General features: G+C 47.7%; 1 protein-coding gene across 1 annotated transcript in view; it reads left to right on the top strand.

Moving 5' to 3' along the window:
* Window positions 1-12,008: 12,008 nt before the first annotated feature.
* SEMA6B (semaphorin 6B) overlaps window positions 12,009-17,788 on the top strand; it is a 213,478-nt gene continuing 207,698 nt past the window's right edge. The window contains exon 1 of the mRNA XM_087952008.1: window positions 12,009-12,103. The gene's annotated coding sequence lies outside the window, so the exon portion shown is untranslated. The remainder of the gene's footprint in view (window positions 12,104-17,788) is intronic.

Below are 17,788 nucleotides of genomic sequence, written 5' to 3'. Positions count from 1 at the left end.
GTGATCCCCAACCTTTACGCCGTGGCCCGGTACGGCATCAGTTGGCGCCGCCATCTTTTTGATGAAAAAGTGCTTCCGTGATCTCACCGGAAGCACTTTTTCATCAAAAAGATGGCGGCGCATGCTTCCGTGAGCTTTCACCTCATCCTCCACCTGAGCTACAGATATTCACCCCCATCGCAAAAACGCGGGAATGCTCCTGCAATTATTGATTATATTCAAACCCTTTCTGAGAACCTAGAAGAAGATTTGAACAAATTATTCCCAAAGCAGCAGAACTGGAAAATCGAACAGCAAAGAAGGAAAACACGGGGTTGTTGCAAAGAATAAAAAATAATCTCTTAATTTTGTTTGTTGGCACAGAATAGAAGAAGTGAAGATCTCTCTCTCTCTCTCTCTCTCTCCTCTCTCTCTCTCTCTCTCTCTCTCTTTCTCTGTGTCTCTGTCTCTTTCTCTCTCTTTGTCTCTGTCTCTCTGTCTCTTTCTCTCTCTCTCTCTCTCTGTCTCTCTCTGTGTGTGTTTGTGTGTCTCTCTCTGTCTCTGTGTCTCTCTCTGTCTCTGTCTCTCTCCTTCTCTCCCTCCCTCCCTATCTTTTAAAGGCCATTTTCTTTCCCGCAGATAGGGAGGTCTCCAGGTACCAGGAAAAAATGGCAAAAATTAAAGGTCATTCTTGCAAAAAAGGTAATAAGAATCATTAATTTTCGGCAGCTGGGCTTTGCGAGCTATGACACAGGCGGGACGTGAATCTTTGCATGGGACGATTTCATTTTCCCCGGGCTGGACTTAGTCCTAGACTTACGACCATGAGGGAGCCCAAGATCTCTGCTGCTGCTAAGCAAGACAGGCGTTTAAGCGAGTTGGGTCGCATTTTACGTCCTTTATTTTTTTTTGGCCACCGTGTTTAAATGAGTCCCTGCAGTGGTTAAATGAATCATGTGGTTGTTCTGGCTTCTCCATGGATGTTGGTTTGTTAGAAGGTCGCAAAAGGGGATCACATGACCTTGGAATGCTGCAGCTTGCCTCCCAAAATTGTGGCTGGTTCCACGCTGGAAGTTTCTAAGAAGAGATTGGACACCCGTTTGTCTGAAATGGTGTAGGGCAGTGGTGGTTAACCTTTTTGGGCTACTGTGCCAAAAATTGTGCGCGCGCTGACACTCGCGCACTTGCATGCCAGGACCCAGAAAGCAATGTGCACCCCCACACACACATGCCCTGCGCATGTGCACAATACCCCCCACCCTCCCCTTACTTGCACTGCACCTCACAGCTGATTTTGGCTGGTTTGAGGCCTTTTGCGGCCTCCCAGAGGCTTGAAAAAGCCTCTGCAGACCGAATATGCCCATTTTGTCATTTCCGGTATTAACAGGATGTGACAAAATGGGCCTATTCGGCCTGCAGAGGCTTTTTTTAAGCCTCTGGAAGGGTGAAAAAGGCCTCAAATCAGGTCTCACAGCTGATTTTTGGCTGGTTTGAGGCCTTTTGCGGCCTCCCAGAGGCTTGAAAAAGCCTCTGCAGGCCGAATATGCCCATTTTGTCATTTCGGTATTAACAGGATGTGACAAAATGGGCCTATTCGCCTGCAGAGGCTTTTTTAAGCCTCTGGAAGGGTGAAAAAGGCTCAAATCAACCTCACAGCTGATTTTGGCTGGTTTGAGGCCTTTTGCGGCCTCCCAGATGCTTGAAAAAGCCTCTGAAGGCGAATAGGCCCATTTCGTCACCCGGTATTAACAGGAAGTGACAAAATGGGCCTATTCGGCTTGCAGAGGCTTTTTCCAAGCCTCTGGAAGGCTGAAAAAGGCCTCAAACCAGCCAAAAATCAGCTGTGAGGCACATGCATGCGCAGTGAGGTGAGTTAGCCTGCACCTCGTGTGCCGCCACAAATGGCTCTGCGTGCCACCTGTGGCACGTGTGCCATAGGTTCGCCATCACGGGTGTAGGGTTTCCAGCTTGAGCCGACGGTTGGACTAGATGCAGAAAATTTTGGTGGTCCACAGAAAAATTATTTGCATTTTTTTATATTGCACTAAATCAAGACTCCTTCAAACTACAGATCCTGAGCCGGATACATGCAATGAACATTTGTATTGTTGCAGAGCGTCTCCCCCTTCGGGGTCTTTTTATGCGGGTCAGAGGGAGGAAGAAATTTGGGCTTGGGGTCTGCTTCATCCTCCTGGTGTGGAGCTTTGGGCAAAGGCTGGAAGGAAGTGCCACTGGTGGCAAAGAGGTGGAGGGCCTCGTTCCAATAGGACTGCATCTTTCTGACAGTGAGAACAATCAACCAATGGGACAGAAGTTGCCCTCGGAAGTTGTGGGGGCGCCATCACTTGAGACCTTCAAGAAGAGATTGGCCTGCCATTTGTCAGAAATGGTGTAGCGTCTCCCGCTTGGGTGGCGGGGCTGGACTAGATGACCTATAAGGTCCCTTCCAACCAGAGGTGGGATTCAAATTTTTTAACAACTGGTTCTGTGGGTGTGGCTTAGTTGGTGGGCATGGCTTAATGGTCATGTGACTGGCTGGGCGTGGCCAACTCAATATCCCTCACATCGAGGCACGCATCTCCTCGCCTGGCCTCTCATGACTGTGGGGATGCTGCAACAGTCGTAAGCGTGAAAAAGGGTCACAAGTCACTTTTTTCAGCGCCATTGTAACTTTGAATGGTCACTCCACACAAGCAAAGGACCAGCAAAGGAGGGGGAAAAAAACTCCAGAGACAGGAAGTCCAGCCCTGCCAAGAATGTAATAAGGGTTAACGGAGAGGCAGCTTCTGTAAGCAACACCAGAATGTTTCCTTCCTGCCTTCCTTACAGGATTAGACCAGTAAAAATTTCTTCTAACAACAGGTTCTCCGAACTGCTTAGAATGTTAACAACCGTTTCTAGCGAATAGGTGCGAACCTGTAGAATCCCACCCCTGCTTCCAACTCTGATTATCTATTATCTATTGCCTGGAACTGGCTGACAATCTCAGCCCACTGAATCTCCAGGTCTCCGGGACCTGGCCTTGCATAACTGCAGGTGTTCCCTCTGCTTGGAAAGCCTATGTGTCAACTCATAAAACAGTCTTATGCCTGTTTTGGTAGTTGCCATTAAAAAAAAGTTGGGGTGGGAGAGGAAGGAAATCTGGAAGAGCAGTGCAGCAGTTTGGAAGCGAAAGTAGATTCCAACTCTTATCTTTAAAAGATTGTAACTTAAACTACGATGTGATCCCCAATTATAACTTCAAAAAAGGCAATTATGATCTTATAAACAACGATCTCTCATCCCTTCTATTTACTGGATGCAATACTGTTGAAGACCATTACAACATATTTTTACTTGAAGTCAAAAGAGTCATCAAGCTATATATACCAATAACAACTCCCAAAAACAGAAAAAACAGATTACCCATAACAATAAGGAAGCTCCAATCCAAACAGAGATCACTTTGGCGGAAAAACAAATCTGGTCACGTTGCCAACTTCAAAAGCCGATACAAAAATTTATGCCACCAGATAAAGACTGAATGCACCAATTATCACATTAAACAAGAGGAAAACTTTCTATGTACCAATTCCACCCGCACTTTCTACAATTTTGTAAACAACAAACTAAAAGACTCAAGGTCCATCCCACCCCTGAAAGGACTTAATGGTAAAGACTGCAATGATGACACCATTAAAGCCAACCTCTTTAACACATTCTTTGGCTCAGTATTTGTAAACAGCCATGGATCATGCCCAGTATTTCCTAGTCGAACCACAGACAAGTATAATGATCTAATACATATCGATTTTACAGAAGACAATGTTGAAAAAGCACTACGCAATCTAAAACCATCTCTATCTATTGGACCGGATGGAATATGTGCCTACTTCTTAAAGAAAGCTATCCACTGCCATAGCCAAACCTCTAAGCATAATCTTTGAAAAATCTTTCAGGACCAGCTCCTTGCCAAAACTATGGTCACAAGCCACAGTCATCCCCATCTTCAAAAAGGGAGACCCCAACCTAGTTGAAAATTACAGACCAATCTCCTTATGCTGCGTCACCTGTAAAGTCATGGAATCAATTATTAACCAATCCATCATCCTCCACTTAGAGACAAACAACCTACTCTCCAATAAACAATTTGGTTTCAGAAAAAATCTATCCTGTAATCTGCAACTCTTACACTGCAAAAACATATGGACTACACAACTCGATCAGGGCAAAGCAATAGACGCAATCTACATAGACTTCTGTAAAGCCTTTGATTCAGTGGTACACAACAAACTACTCCTAAAACTAAAATCTTATGGTATCTCTGGACACCTGCATAACTGGACAGAAGCATTCCTGTCAAACAGACAACAAATGGTCAAAATTGGGAGCGTCCTATCAAATTCTGTACCTGTCAATAGTGGTGTCCCCCAAGGCAGTGTTTTAGGACCAACTCTCTTCATACTCTACATAAATGACCTCTTTGATCATATTAAGAGCAACTGCGTTCTCTTCGCTGACGATGTAAAGCTATTCAACACCACAGACAATACTGCTACCCTTCAAAAAGACCTCAACTATGTATCAGAATGGTCAAACAAATGGCAACTTCAAATCTCAACAAATAAATGCTCTGTCTTACATACTGGCAAAAAAAAATCAGAAAATAAAATACAGGCTGAATAGTCAAGATCTTGTTGATGATTCAAACTCTGTCAAGGATCTTGGAGTACTCATCCCAAATGACCTAAGTGCTAGAGCCCACTGTAACTACATAGCCAAAAAGGCGTTAAGAGTTGTTAACCTAATCTTACGTAGCTTTTTCTCTGGTAATATTACACTACTAACTAGAGCATACAAAAACATTTGTTAGACCAATACTCGAATACAGTTCATCAGTCTGGAACCCACATTACGTATCTGATATTAACATAGTTGAGAAAGTCGAGAAATATTTCACAAGAAGAGTTCTCCACTCCTCTACTCGTTGCAGAATACCTTATGCCACCAGACTTGAAATTCTAGACCTAGCAAAACCTAGAACTACACCGCCTTCGGTCTGATCTCAGTACAGTATATAAAAATCATACATTTCAATGTCCTACCTGTCAATGAATACTTCAGCTTCAATCGTAACAACACAAGAGCACACAATAGATACAAACTCAAGGTTAATCGCACCAAACTTGATTGGAGGAAATACGACTTCAGCAACAGAGTGGTCAATGTCTGGAAGACTCTACCTGACTCTGTGGTTTTTTCCCCAAACCCCAAAAACTTTAACCTTAGACTGTCTACTATTGACCTCACCCCTTTCCTAAGAGGTCTGTAGAGGGTGTGCATAAGCGCACCAACGTCCCTACCGTCCCTGTCCTATTGTTTCTTTTATTTTTCTTATATGTACCCATTTCATGTATTCATAACTATGTTTTTACTTATACCTATTATCTTGTCAGCAATTGACAAACCAAATAAAATAAAAAATGAATAAAACTTTAGCAAAGCTGATACCTATTTAATTATACACATAATCACGGCAGCAAGAATGCTGTTCACCCAAAATTGGAAAGCAAATGAAATCGCAAGTGAAGCTGCTGTGATTGATAAGATTTTTCAAGGCGCCAAAATGGATAGGTTGACACTAGAATTGAACAAGATAAATCAGAATATCATAAACTATGGAATAAATTCTATTACTGGAGGGACACGAAAGGGAGTTCACAAAACTGAAATAAGAATTTAAGATGAAATAGAAATGAGATACCTTATACCTGAGGTATAAGAACAAGAACTAAAATGATACAAAATTTAAATGTATATATGTATATGAATGTGTGTGTGTGTGTGTGTGTGTGTATGTATATATATATATTTATAAATGTTTATATCCTTTGATCTTTTCTAATGTAAAATGTATTGACTGAAATGTACGTCAAAGAAGACCACCATGTTCAATATTTTTAGCGTTTATTTTCAATAAAAATTTTTTTTTTAAAAAAAACCCCAATCTTTTCATCTCCAAGATTCCTGCAACATTTTGTGAATGTTGCAGTGCCGTTTTTGGCTCTTCCCATTGCGCGTGGAAAGAAAGCTGTCGAAAATGCGGATTTTTTTTAAAAAAAAAACAAATTTTATTTTATTTTTAAGAGTGAAACTGTATGCCAGGGACTAATTTGACACGCGGCTGGGTGGGATTTATTTTTAAATCGCAAAAATAACGGGGAGATTTGGAATGGCCGTACGATGAAAAGGCAGGCAAAATTGGGAAAAAAAAAATAAGAAAAAGAAAAGGAAGTGATTCAGCCTTGCGTCGGAAGGGGAAGGTATACGTGCCAAGGGGCTGGGGCGGAAACACATCAGATAATAAGGGTATTACACGAAGGCTAAATTGTTGGGGAAATGAAGAGAGGATTGTGAACTCTCAGCAAAAAAAAATGTGCACGGGTTTTTGTGGGAAGAATGGAATGCAACAACTAAAGTTGAAAAAAAAACCCGAAGGCATTGGTAGCAAGAACAGAACAACAGAGTTGAAAGGGATCTTGGAGGTCTTCTAGTCTAACCCCGTTTGGGCAGGAAACCCTACACCATTTCAGACAAATGGTTGTCCAATCTCTTCTTAAAAACCTCCAGTGTTGGAGCACCCACAATTTCTGGAGGCAGGTAGTTCCCCTGGTTAATTGTCCTCATTGTCAGCAAATTTCTCCTTAATTCCAGGTTGCTTTCTCTCCTTGTTCAGTTTCCATCCGTTGCTTCTTGTCCTGCCTTCAGGGTTCTGGAGAATAAGATTGTCCCCCTCTTGTCTTTATGGATTTAGCCATGATGAACCAGGATAGGACTATTGTACAGGATGCATTAAACCATGATTTATTTATTTATCAACCGTGGCTGAATTCGTGCCACAGGAGCTGGAGCAAACATCGTGCAGAATGCATAAAGCATTTGGCTTGGCTTGGATGGCCAGTGGATGGATTTCATTTGGCATAAAACCCGTCTTGAACCCTGGACAAAATCTGGAATGTAGGTTTGTATCTCCAGAACAGAGTTTCTAAAGCTCTTAGGTAACTTTTAGATGGTTGGATTTCAACTCTCAGAGTTCCCTAGCCAGCATGCTTCAAGATGAGTGTACCAATTCCCAGAATTCCCCAGCCAGCCATGGCTTATCTTATAAGAACTTCAGCTCCCAGAAGCCCATGCCAGGATGTAGGGACTTCAATTCCCAAGAGCATGCTGGCTGGGGAATTCTGGGAGTTGAAGACCAGAAATGCTGTCTGGGGAATTCTGGGAGTTGAAATCCAAAAATGCTGGCTGGGGAATTCTGGGAGTTGAAATCCAGAAATGCTGGCTGGGGAATTCTGGGAGTTGAAGACCAGAAATGCTGGCTGGAGAATTCTGGGAGTTGAAATCCAGAAATGCTGTCTGGAGAATTCTGGGAGTTGAAATCCAGAAATGCTGTCGGGAGAATTCTGGGAGTTGAAATCCAGAAATGCTGGCTGGAGAATTCTGGGAGTTAAAATCCAGAAATGCTGGCTGGGGAATTCTGGGGAGTTGAAATGCAGAAATGCTGTCGGGAGAATTCTGGGAGTTGAAATGCAGAAATGCTGTCGGGAGAATTCTGGGAGTTGAAATCCAGAAATGCTGGCTGGGGAATTCTGGGAGTTGAAGACCAGAAATGCTGGCTGGGGAATTCTGGGAGTTGAAATCCAGAAATGCTGTCTGGAGAATTCTGGGAGTTGAAATCCAGAAATGCTGTCGGGAGAATTCTGGGAGTTGAAATCCAGAAATGCTGGCTGGAGAATTCTGGGAGTTAAAATCCAGAAATGCTGGCTGGGGAATTCTGGGGGTTGAAATGCAGAAATGCTGTCGGGAGAATTCTGGGAGTTGAAATCCAGAAATGCTGTCTGGGGAATTCTGGGAGTTGAAATCCAGAAATGCTGTCGGGAGAATTCTGGGAGTTGAAATGCAGAAATGCTGTCGGGAGAATTCTGGGAGTTGAAATCCAGAAATGCTGTCTGGGGAATTCTGGGAGTTGAAGACCAGAAATGCTGTCTGGAGAATTCTGGGAGTTGAAGTCCAGAAATGCTGGCTGAGGAATTCTGGCAGTTGAAGTTCACGCTTTTGAATGTTGCCATGGTTTCAAATCACAGCTCCAGACTAAACAATGTTCTATATTTTTTTTCCTGCACAAACCCTGAAGCTATTCAGAAGTGGCAGAACCCGTTAAGGGAAATCTTTGCCAGCCAGCTAAGCCAGCCAGACCTGAAATCCATCGCTCCATCCGCCAGCCTGCAAACTCACCCACCCTCCCGATGCCCTAGCCGTGCCATGGATGGCTTAACCCTGATCCACGGACTGTCTAAACCGTGGTTTAGAATTCCTTCCCAGGAATGGGTTTCCACCCCTTTCCAAAAGTGCAGAGAAGAGCAACTAAGTTGATTAAAGGCCTGGAGACTAAAACAATCCACCCACGGAACAGAAGTTGCCCTCAGAAGTTGTGGGAGCTTCATCCCTGGAGGCTTTCAAGAAGAGACTGGACTGCCCTCGGTCAGAAATGGTGCAGGGTTAGGGGGTTGGACTAGATGACCTACAAGATCCCTTCCAACTATCTGAGAGAATCTGAGAAAAAGAATTGGATGTGGCCAGTCTGGAGAAAAGAAGGACTAACGGGGACTCTGGTTCTAATCCCGCCTTAATCATGACAGCCAGCTGGGTGGCTTTGGCCCAATCACCAGGAGACTGGGAGTTCTAGTCCTAGAGATTAGACAGCCATTTGGCGCAACCATGGTGCTGCAGTGGTTAGAATACAGCATTGCAGGCTAACTCTGCCCACTGCCAGCAGTTCAATCCTGACCGGCTCAAGGTTGACTCAGCCTTCCGTCCTTCCGTGGTCGGTAAAATGAGAACCCAGATTGTTGTGGGCAAGAGGCTGACTCTGTAAATTGCTTAGAGACACTGTGAAGCAGGATATAAGACTAAGTGTCCTTCCTTCCTTCCTTCCTTCCTTCCTTCCTTCCTTCCTTCCTTCCTTCCTTCCTTCCTTCCTTCCCCATTAAATGCTTCCTCTTTCTTCTTTCCTTCCATATATAAATCTATTTGCTTCCCCCCCTCTCTCCTTCTCTTTTCCTTCCTTCCTTCCTTCCTTCCTTCCTTCCTTCCTTCCTTTCTTCCTTCCCCATTAAATGTTCCTCTTTCTTCTTTCCTTCCATATATAAATCTATTGCTTTCTCCCTCTCTCCTCTTTCCTTCCTTCCTTCCTTCCTTCCTTCCTTCCTTCCTTCCTTCCTTCCTTCCTTCCTTCCTTCCTTCCTTCCTTCCTTCCTTCCCTTCCCCACTAAATGTTCCTCTTTCTTCTTTCCTTCCATATATGTCTATTTGCTTTCTCCTCTCTCCCTCTCTCTCCTTCTCTTTTTTCCTTCCTTCCTTCCTTCCTTCCTTCCTTCCTTCCTTCCTTCCTTCCTTCCTTCCTTCCTTCCTTCCTTCCTTCCTTCCTTCCCCATTAAATGCTTCCTCTTTCTTCTTTCCTTCCATATATAAATCTATTTGCTTCCCCCCTCCTTTCTTTTTCCTTCCTTCCTTCCTTCCTTCCTTCCTTCCTTCCTTCCTTTCTTCTTCCTTCCTTCCTTCCTTCCTTCCTTCCTTCCTTCCCCATTAAATGTTCCTCTTCTTCTTCCTTCCATATATAAATCTATTGTTTTTCCCTCTCTCCCTCTCTCCTCTTTTCCTTCCTTCCTTCCCCACTAAATGTTCCTCTTTCTTCTTTCCTTCCATATATGTCTATTTGCTTTCTCCCTCTCTCCTCTCTCTCCTTCTCTTTTTCCTTCCTTCCTTCCTTCCTTCCTTCTTCCTCCCTCCTTCCTTCCTTCCTTCCTTCCTTCCTTCCTTCCTTCCTTCCCCACTAAATGTTCCTCTTTCTTCTTTCCTTCCCTATATAAGTCTATTTGCTTTCTCCCTCTCTCCCTCTCTCCTTCTCTCTTTCCTTCCTTCCTTCCTTCCTTCCTTCCTTCCTTCCTTCCTTCCTTCCCCACTAAATGTTCCTCTTCTTCTTCCTTCCATATATAAGTCTATTTGCTTTCTCCCTCTCTCCCTCCTCTCCTTCCTTCCTTCCTTCCTTCCCTTCCTTCCTTCCTTCCTTCCTTCCTTCCTTCCTTCCCACTAAATGTTCCTCTTTCTTCTTTCCTTCCATATATAAGTCTATTTGCTTTCTCCCCTCTCTCCCTCTCTCCTTCTCTTTTCCTTCCTTCCTTCCTTCCTTCCTTCCTTCCTTCCTTCCTTCCTTCCTTCCTTCCTTCCTTCCTTCCTTCCTTCCTTCCTTCCCCACTAAATGTTCCTCTTTCTTCTTTCCTTCCTATATAAGTCTATTTGCTTTCTCCCTCTCTCCTTCTCTTTCCTTCCTTCCTTCCTTCCTTCCTTCCTTCCTTCCTTCCTTCCTTCCTCCTCCCTCCCTCCCCTCCCTCCCTCCCTCCCTCCCTCTCTTTCTCTCTCAAGAGCCCCGTGGCCTAGTGGTTAGAATCAGAGGTGGTATTCAGGTTCTGACCGGTTCTGGAGAACCAGTAGCAGAAATGTTGAGTAGTTCGGAGAACCGGCATATGCCACCTCTGACTGGCCCTGCCAACCCCACCTCTTCTCCGCCTCCCATCGAGTCCCAGCTGATCGGCTGCGTCTCCTTTGGTTGCCCCTGCACAGGAGCACGGAGCTGGAAAGCAGGTTAGAGGGGTGGGGAGGGAAGGGGGAATTTTGCAGTATATCCTTCCCCTGCCACACTCACCACGCCTAACAAGCCACCCCCCACAGAACCGGTGGTAAAAAAAAAAAGTTTGGAATCCCACTCCTGGTTAGAAGGCAGCCATTGCAGGCTGACTCTGCCCCACTGCCAGCAGTTCGATCCTGACCGGCTCAAGGGTTGAACTCCGCCTTCCAAGTCCTTCCCAAGTGGGTATCAAAGGAGGACCCCCCAAAAATGGTTGGGGCCAAACACAGGCTTGACTCTGTCGAACCGCTCCGAGAGGGAGCTGCAAAAGCGGCGATATATAAGACTCTAAGCGCTCTCTTCTTGCTCATCTGGGGGTCGCAAGTCGAGGACCGCCGGCCCAGCCCCAACTCCGGGGGCTGGGCGACAAAAGCCATTCCGGATTTGGATCCATGGCTTTGAAAAAGCAAAGGCGAGGAGAATTCCAGTCCGGGTTTTGCCGCCGACTCTTGTCATTTTTTTTTATTTTATTTTTGCAAGCGGCCGGTCCGGGCTTCTGCGTTGCTGCTGCTGCCGGCGCCTCTGGAGCAGAAGCGGAGCCGGTTGGGGCGGATTTGGGTGGGTGGGATTCTTCTTTCCAAGGCAAAGATCCCTCCCCACCCCAGGCCCTTCCCTGCCTTCTTTCTACCCAAGCCTTGCCTCTTGCTCCCCAATCCCTCCGCTTGATCTTCCCAACCTGAAACACCCAAGAAAGGCTGGGGGGGTGTAGCCCTCCAGAATCAGCTTAGAGCCTTTAGAAACCCCCTCCTCCTCCTCTTCCTCTCCCCGTGCACAAACACTAAACCCACCCACCCACCCACCCTTTCCAGGCCCGGGGTAGGGTGGGGGTTGCATTGATTTTAATTTTTTTTTTTTTTTTTTGCAATGGCATGATAACCGGGGTTTGCATTGATTTTAATTTAATTTAATTTTTATTTTATTTTATTTTTTACAATGGCATGATAACCGACTTGGCAGCCAGTGGCTTGGGAAGGAGGAGCAGAGGAGGAGGAGGAGGAGAGGGAAAAAATAAGAGGGGGAGCGTTGGCTTTTAAATTTCCTCTCTCCCCCCACCCACCACCAAACTCCCCCCTCCAAACCCTCCCCCACCTCCCCTTCTTCTCTAACCCGGGCTTAGCCCAGGCTTCTGGCTCTGGGACGATCGCAGACAAGCATGTGAAGGCTGGAAGACAGGTGGAAAAGGAGTGGGGGCGAAAGAGATAGAGAGAGGGGAGACAGGGAGGAGGAGGAGGAGGAGGAGGAGGAGGAGTCCTCCGCGGACCCCCTCCCCTTTCCCCTTTCCTTCGCCTCTTCCCCTCCCCTCTCAAACGGCTTCCGAGAGTTTGGGGGAGCCATCCACTGCAAACGCCGCCCGATCCCAGCCTCTCGGGGAGGAAGATCTCGCAAAGCCAGTCCAAAAAGGTAAGGCTGGATTCCTCTCTCTCTTTCTCTCTCTGTCTAATGTTTTTTCTTTCCCGGGGGCTGGTGGTGGTGGGATCCTTCGTATTCGTCTAGGGAGGAGGGGGGTCTGTTTTTTGCCTTCCTCTTCCCCCACTCCCCATTAAAAGGTGAAAGCGGTATTTCCTTTCGTCCGTCTCGTTCTCCCACCCGCCGTTTTAAACGCTGGCAAACTTTATAGGATCCGGCTTCCTTCCCAAGAAGATAGGATCGGAAATGCGCCAATGAGGGCCACCCCCCACCACCACCCCACACACACAAAAAAACTTGCTTGCTTTAAAAACAAAAATCCGGGCTTCAAAGGAACAGAGAGAGGGAGTGAGAGAGAGAGAGGGAGGGAAGGAGGGAGAAAGAGGGGAGGGAGAGAGAGAGAGTGAGCGAGAGAGAAAGAGAGGGTGGGAGAGAGAGAGGAGAGAGAGAGAGAGGGAGGGAGAGAGGGAGGGAGGGAGGAGAAAGAGAGAGAGAGAGAGGAGAAAGAGAGAGGAGAAGAGAGAAAGGTGGAGAGAAGGAGGAGAGGGAGAGAGAGGAGAGAAAGAGGGAGGGAGGGAGGGAGGAAGAGGAAGAGAAGAGAGAGGGGGGAGAGAAAGAGAGAGAGAAGGAGGGAGAAAGGGAGGGAGAGAGAGAAAGAGGGAGGGAGGGAGAGAGGGAGCGAGAGAGAAAGAGGGAGGGAGGAAGAGAGAGGGAGGGAGGAAGAGAAAGAGAGGAGAGAGAGAGAGGGAGAGAAAGAGAGAAGGAGAGAGAAAGAGGGGAAAGGAAAGAGAGGGAGAGAGAGAGGGAGTGAGAGAGGGAGGAAGAGAAAGAGAGAGGGAGAGAGAAAGAGGGAGGGAGAGAGAAAGAGAGAGAGAAAGACAGGGAGGGAGAGAGAGAGAGAGAGGAGGGAGGGAGAGAGGGAGGGAAAGAGGGAGCGAGACAGAAAAGAGAGGGAAAAGAAACAGGCAGAGAGGGAGGGGGGGAGGGAGGGGGGAGAGAGAGAGATATCTCCAGATTGGGTCTGGGGGTTGCGTGGACCTTGCCGCCTTGCCCGCTGCTGTCCAAGGGGCTGCAACGGGGGGGCTGGAGACGTGTCGCAAATCCGGTCGGAGCCGATTAAAAAAAACCCGATTAAAAAACCGCCACAGATGAGAGAGCCGAGCTGGCCCCTTCCTCATCTCCCACAGCCGCCCCCTCCCCTCCCCTCCCTCCATCCATCCTCAACCCTTGCCATGACTTCTGAAATGCTGCTTTTGGGGGACCCAGGGCCAATCCCCGGAGCCCCCAGCGTCTCTCTCTCTCTCTCTCTCCTTTTGGGGAGGCTGGAAGGGATGAGCCTCTGCTCTTTGGCTATTGGTGGGAGGGCTTTTTTGAGGGGGAAGGTCTGGATGATCCTTGCGCGTGGGTGAGTGGCCAACCTCGCTCCTTTGGGCAGCCCCCATGGTGGTGGCGGTGGGTTTTGGGGCGGGTGGGGGGGGGGGGAAAGAAGGGGTTTGCAGCAAGGACGCGGTTTGTCTTTGGCTTGGCAGCCTCTTTTGGGGGGACCCGGCGTTTTATTTATTTTCCTCCCCCCCTCGAATTATAGGAGAGAATATTTAAACAGGGTTTTTTAATCCCCTTCCGATCTTGGCCATTGTCTCCATTGTCAGCTCGGGGTGGGAAGGCCGAGCCTCTTTGATCTCCCCCCTTCCCCTCCCTCTCTCCCTCCCCCCCAAAAGCCAGGCTCCCCAGATCTTTGCAAGAAAACGGGGGTGGTTTGGGCAGAAAAGGAGGCTGAGAAGGAGAATTGAGGGAGGGGACGAGAGGCTGGGAAGCATCTCCCGGTGGCACAGGCCAACGAGGCGCCCACCCACCCTCGGCTCCCAAATCCGGTGAGCCGCCCCTTTTCTTGAGGCATCTCGGTAGCCGGGGTGGATGGGTGGAAGAAGGGAGGAAGGCAATAGAAGTGAGGAAAGGAAGGAGAAAGAGAGGAAGGAGGACGGAAGGCAGGCAGGCAATAGAAGTGAGAAAAGAAAGGAAGGAGAAAGGAAGGAGGACGGAAGGCAGGAGATGGAAGTGAGAAAAGAAAGGAAGGAAGGAAGGGAGGGAGGGAGGGAGGGAGGGAGGGAGGGAGGAAGGAAGGAAGGAAGGAAGGAAGGAAGGAAGGAAGGAAGGAAGGAAGGAAGGAAGGAAGGAAGGAAGGAAGGAAATAGAAGTGAGAAAAGGAAGGAGAAAGAAAGGAGGAGGAAGGAAGGAGGACGGAAGGCAGGAGATGGAAGTGAGAAAAGAAAGGAAGGAAGAGGAAGGAAGGAAGGAAGGAAGGAAGGAAGGAAGGAAGGAAGGCAATAGAAGTGAGAAAAGAAAGGAAGGAGAAAGGAAGGAGGACGGAAGGCAGGAGATGGAAGTGAGAAAAGAAAGGAAGGAAGGAAGGAAGGAAGGAAGGAAGGAAGGAAGGAAGGAAGGAAGGAAGGAAGGAAGGCAATAGAAGTGAGAAAAGAAAGGAAGGAGAAAGGAAGGAGGACGGAAGGCAGGAGATGGAAGTGAGAAAAGAAAGGAAGGAAGAGGAAGGAAGGAAGGAAGGAGAAAGGAAGGAGATGGAAGTGAGAAAAGAAAGGAGAAAGAAAGGAGGAGAAAGGAAGGAAGGAAGGCAATAGAAGTGAGAAAAGGAAGGAGAAAGAAAGGAGGAGGAAGGAAGGAAGGCAATAGAAGTGAGAAAAGAAAGGAAGGAGAAAGGAAGGAGGACGGAAGGCAGGAGATGGAAGTGAGAAAAGAAAGGAAGGAGGGGAGGAAGGAAGGAAGGGACATGGAAGTGGGAAAAGGAAGGACGGAGGGACAGAAGGAAGTGAGAAAGGAAAGGAAGGAGAAAGGGAGAGAGGGAGGAAAGGAAGGAAGGAAAAAGGGAAGGGAGGAAAAGAAGAGGGAGGAAGTAAAGGAAGGAGATGGAAAGGAGAAAGGGAGGAAAGGAGAGAAGAAAGCAAGCAGTGAGTGAAGAAAGGAAGGGAGGAGAAGGAGGGAGAGCTGGAGGAAAGGAAGAAGAGGGAAGGGAGGGAGGAGAAACGAAGAGAGAGCAGGAGAGAAGGAAGGAAGATGGGAAGAGAAGGAAGGAGGGAGGAAAGGAGGAGGAAGAGAAGGAAGGAAGGGCTCCAGCATTTGTCCCATTCCCTTGTATCTTTAATATCTGGAGTAACGTGGGGCTGAGAGAACTAGTCACAGGCGGTCCCGTCCATGCAGCCATCAGGGAGGGGTGGATGGGGCTCGATGCCAATTCCGTCACAAAGTGGGGAAAACAGGGAACGGGGAGGAGGCAGACGCCGGTAAAGAAGCACTTTCCCTGTTTCCTGGTCCTTCTTTGGTGGGCCTCCCCACCCGGGGGGTGGCGTCACCCTCCCTCTCCTGGGTGGGTGAGGGGGATGCCCGTGTTTCTATTTTGGTCCCCTACTTGCAGCTCGGGTGGCGTTTTTCGGGGGGACTCGGGTTCAAAAGCGAATGGTCAGAAAGGTGGGGGCAGGGGGGCTTGGCCTTCCCAAAGAGGCCCAGGAACCCCACTTCTGACTCTGGTCTGGAGCTACAACTCTTCTTCGTCCAGAACAGAATGACAGAGTCGGGAGGGACCTTGGAGGTTATCTAGCCCAACCCCACCGGCCCACGAGAAAGAGACCCAGGATAGATGAATACTCTTTGTATGCTTGGGGGAGGGGGGAACCATGTTGTCCCGACTTCTTCTTGTTTTCAGGGTCTTTATTACGGCTTTGGGGATGGACAGGGGCGGCTCCAGCCCCCACCCCCTCATGTTTCTCTGCGCCCCCCGCCTCCGCCAGGAGGGACTATGGCTCCAAGTTGCTCAGCCTGGCTTCACACAACCCTGTATAGCAACCTTGTACACCCTTGCGTTCACACAGTCTGTTAAGGGTAAGATTTGTCACAGCGTGGCCATTTCGAAGGAAGGGAAGGAAGGAAGGAAGGAAGGAAGGAAGGAAGGAAGGAAGGAAGGAAGGAAGGAAGGAAGGAAGGAAGGAAGGAAGGAAGGAAGGAAGGAAGGAAGGAAGGAAGGAAGGAGAGAAGGGAAGGAAGGAGATGGAAGTGAGAAAAGGAAGGAAGGAGAAAGGGAGGGGAGGGGAGGGAGGGAGGAGGGAGGGAAGGAGATGGAAGTGAGAAAAGGAAGGAAAGGAGGGAGAGAGAAGGAAGGAAGGAAGGAGAGAAAGGAAGGAAGAAGATGGAAGTGAGAAAAGGAAGGAAAGGAGGGAGAGAGAAGGAAGAGAAGGAAGGAAGGAGAGAAGGGAAGGAAGGAGATGGAAGTGAGAAAAGGAAGGAAGGAGAAAGGGAGAGGGAGGGAGGAGGGAGGGAAAGAGATGGAAGTGAGAAAAGGAAGGAAAGAAGGAGGGAGAGGGAAGGAAGAAAGGAAGGAGAGAAGGGAAGGAAGGAGATGGAAGTGAGAAAAGGAAGGAAGGAGAAAGGGAGAGGGAGGGAGGGAGGAGGGAGGGAAGGAGATGGAAGTGAGAAAAGGAAGGAAAGAAGGAAGAAAGGAAGGAGAGAATCAATGAATGAATGAAGGAATGAACAAACAAACAGATTAAGTCCAGCCCTTTTGAGAACTCTGGATTCAAGGTGCTAGAAAGGAGTGAATTGAGGAAACTAGGTTAAACTTGGTTTGTTTCAAAGAACACACGTCTCTCTCGTTTGTGCTTTGCGGGGGAAGGGAGAAAAATTGAGGGAGGGGCTTTTTGTACCTGGGAAGCTTTATCCTTTTTCCGCGCCCCCTGATATCTCGGCAAACGTTGCACGGAGCGGGAGGCGTGCTCTGTATATGCTCAGGGGCTCTCTTGGCTTGTTTGTCTGATCTGAGGCAACAGCCAGGAATGCTGAACGCTTACAGGGAATCCTTGCCTTATGACCAAGATTCCCACCGTTGTTAAGTGAATTGCTGCAGTTCTGAAGGGAATCACACGGTTGTTAAATGATATCTGGCTGCCCTGTGGACTTTGTCAGAAAGAAGGAAGGAAGGAGGGAGGGAAGAAGGAAGGAAGGAAGGAGGGAGGGAGGGAATGAAGGAGGGAAGGAAGGAAGGAGAAAGAAAAAGAAAGAAAAGAAAGAAAGGAAGGAAGGAAGGAAGGAAGGAAGGAAGGAAGGAAGGAAGGAAGGAAAGAGAAAGATAGGAAGGACGGAAGGGGGAAGAAAGGAAGGAGGGAGAGAGGGAGGGAAGGAAGGGAAAGAAAGAAGGAGGAAAGGAAAGAGAAAGGAAGGACGGAAGGAGGGAAGAAAGGAAGGAGGGAGAGAGGGAGGGAAGGAAGGGAAAGAAAGAAAGAAGGAAAGAGAAAGGTAGGAAGAAAGGGAAGGAAGAAAGGAAAAAAGGAAAAAAGAAAGAAGGAGGGAAGGAAAGGTCGGAAGGAAGGAAAAGGAAGAAAGAAAAAAGAAAGAAAGAAGGAACGAAAGAAGGGTGAGAGAGAGGGAAGGGAGGGAGGGAGGAAAGAAGGGAGGAAGGAAAGAAAAAAGTGACCCTGGAACAGTGCAACCGTCATAAATACGAGTCAGTTGCCAAGCGTCTGAATTTTGATCACGTAACTAAGAGGATGTTGCAATGGTCGTAAGTGTGAAAAACGTCCATCGCTCACTTTTTCCCAGGCCCGTCGTAACTTCAAACTTCAAACTAAATGAACTGTCATAAGTGGAGGACTACCTGGGTAAGCCAGGGGAAGGCTTTCT

This window comes from Notechis scutatus, chromosome 1 (genome assembly GCF_049901735.1).
Source record: "Notechis scutatus isolate UNSWTSFEM ecotype Mainland chromosome 1, rNotScu1.2, whole genome shotgun sequence".
Taxonomy (NCBI): Eukaryota; Metazoa; Chordata; class Lepidosauria; order Squamata; family Elapidae; genus Notechis; species Notechis scutatus.
This window is presented reverse-complemented; position numbering and strand designations above follow the sequence as displayed.